Here is a 3,075-nt window from a genome sequence, read left to right as displayed (position 1 = left end):
TGGGATATGAAATACTTCATGTGAGTAATGATGAAATAACCCCAGTAACAGAAATGGATTACGAAGACAATCAAAAACTTGTGATATTTGATGACTATGTTTGTGATAAAAACCAGAGACAACTGATTGATTATTTCATTCAAGGACGACATAGGAATTGCTCTGTGGTTTACCTCAGTCAATCGTTTTATAAAACACCAAAGGACATTCGGCTGAATTGTTCTCATTACTGTTTATATGAATTTCCATCATCGAGGGAATCCAACAGAATGTCATCTGAGTTAGGAGTTAGTAAAGAAGATTATAAAGCAGCAACTAAAAAACCGTATTCATTCCTATACGTTGATAAACCAAGAAAACGTATTGCAAAAAACTTTACTGGTAATATAACCAATAATTAAAATGGGTATATTTAACGAACAATCTCTTGATCATCCTTTCGCTAGGGGAATTCAGGGTGCTCCAGGAGCTGGATTTAATCTCACTTCAAGTGGGGATTATGATATGATAAATAAAAAACTAAGAAATGTTGGTGCACCTAGTGATAATACTGATGCTGCTACAAAAAAATATGCTGATGATAATTCCAGTGGATCGCCAAAAACATCACAACTAACAGTTGATTCAAACATTGATATGAAGAAACAGTACCGTTTACTAAACCTTAAGTCACCATCTGATGTAAATGAAGCATCCACAAAATCATACACTGATAATAATTTTTTAAATCTTGATGGAACAAAAAAAATGACTGGAAATCTAGATATGGACAACAATCAAATATTAAATCTGCCAGCTCCAACGGGTCCCAAACAACCAACACCATTAGCTTTCACAGATTTGAAGTATCTCCACGTTGCTGGAACAAATAATATGACTAATAATCTAAACATGAATAATAAAAGTATAATTCATTTAAATCCACCAACAAATGACACAGACGGCGCAACCAAAAAGTATGTAGATGACTCAATACCTGATACTAGTTCTTTTATAAAAAAAGATGGAAGTGTATCAATGACTAGTAACCTAAATCTTGGAAACCAAAAAATAGTTGGTCTCGCAACTCCAGTATCAAACACAGATGCTGCAACCAAAAAGTATGTGGATGATAACACAGTTGCCCCAGATTTAAGTGATTACTTGGAAAAAGATGGTCCCGTCACTATGACTGGAAACCTTAATCTTGGTAGTAATAAAATAGTTGGTCTCGCAACTCCAACATTAAATACAGATGCTGCAACAAAGAAATATGTGGATGATAATGCTGGAAGTCCAGATTTGAGTAATTATTTTAAAAAAGATGGTTCCGTCGCTATGACTGGAGAACTTAATGCTGGTGGTAATAAAATAATAAATATTAGTAAACCACTCCAAAATAGTGATGCGGTAAACAAAGATTATGTTGATAAACTAGTTCATAGTACAGCAGTTCAACCAAGTCATTACAACGACCAGTTTGCTTATCTCATGTCAAGTGCGGCTCAATGGACTGATGAAATAGATGGTGGAGGTAGTTTTTTTGTAAAAAAAATAGAAGAATTATCTCCTTATAAAGGTAATTTTCATGACTATAACCACAAAGTAATTTCCCTAGGAATAATCAAAAATTCCCAAGGTGGATATAAGTGTAAGATGGGAATCAACTATTACGGGTTAACTGCAAATACTGATTACACGTTGTGTCTGGAAATACTCAACACTGATTATAAACTTTGGAATAAGTCTCAAATAAGTGTTGGCAAAGGAACTTCAACAGGATTATCAATTGGAAATGTAGGTATAAGAAAACTATCCCATAGGTATACTGATCGAAAAGGGCAAACAAAAGTTATGTATTATCATAGATTAATAGTTAATTTCCGGAAGTTGTCATCTGGTAATAAGTTCTTTCTTCACTTTTTGGTTAATATTCCTCAGGATGGAACTGACCTGGCTGCGTATCCGTTGCAGTTTTTAGGATTTTATTTGATAGCTTATGGTATTGTGGGCACAGTTAGTAATATCGACTCAGATAAAGTTTATGACTATCACACCGCATTTGATATCCACTCAGGATACGTGTTGTTTAATGTTCCCCCTCTCATAAATCGAAAAAAATTAGCACATATCAGACTTGACCAAATAAGTGATGATAATTTTGCAACAATTAAATCAGTAAAAGAGTTAATTCCTTTACTAGAAAAAAAAAATTGGATGAAAAATACTTTAGTGAGTTCTATGACTTTGCTAATGCGGATAGTTACGGAATAAATATAGGCTCATCTGGAGTTATTATTAATTCTTTAAAACCTAATATAACACTACCAGCTAATAAAGACCTAAGTGAAATAGTAGAAAAAGGATAACATGTTAATGGTTATGATGTTACTTTTTCTCCTTCACATTCTTCGAAATCTACTTTATATATTGTTTTTAGTCATTGGAGAAATAGGAGTTTTACCCTAACTAAATATTTATCAACAAGCAATAATATTTTATTAAAAATAAATTATGATAAATCAAACAATAAAGTAACTTTAACAATCAATAAAACAACTCAAAATTTTACCATGCCAAGTAGTTTTAATGGAAAAATAATTGTTTTATGGCTGGCAGAAAATTTTGATACAATTGTCACAAAAGTTTCAATAAGTAACTACATCTCAACATTAACTATACCAACCGTTCATTACAATGTTAATCAACGTTGGAAGTTTACAACTGAAGATGGAGTGTTAAAAAGATTAATGTACTCTCCAAACTTTTACGACACTGACTCTGAGCAATATCACAAAGTAATGCTTCAAGAAAAGTTAACTGGATCTTATATAGTATAAATATGAATGAAGGATATATTTGAATTTAATCACATTGATAAATCTCTGTCAGAATCAGACGTCACAACTCTCAAAGACTTTTACAAACATTATCACAAGAAATACTGGTGTTTTAAAAAGTGTCATAAGAGTTACAAATTTCTTGATGATGTGTTTACAATTTCTGGAATATGTCTAGTAGCAATAGGAACTATTACTGGTGGTGTAACACTAAACCCCGTTGTTCTAGGAGTTGTAAATGGTGCTGGAGTTGTCG

The sequence above is a fragment of the Porites lutea genome, chromosome 12 (genome assembly GCF_958299795.1).
Source record: "Porites lutea chromosome 12, jaPorLute2.1, whole genome shotgun sequence".
In the NCBI taxonomy this organism is placed as follows: domain Eukaryota; kingdom Metazoa; phylum Cnidaria; class Anthozoa; order Scleractinia; family Poritidae; genus Porites; species Porites lutea.
Note: the sequence above shows the minus strand (reverse complement) of the source record.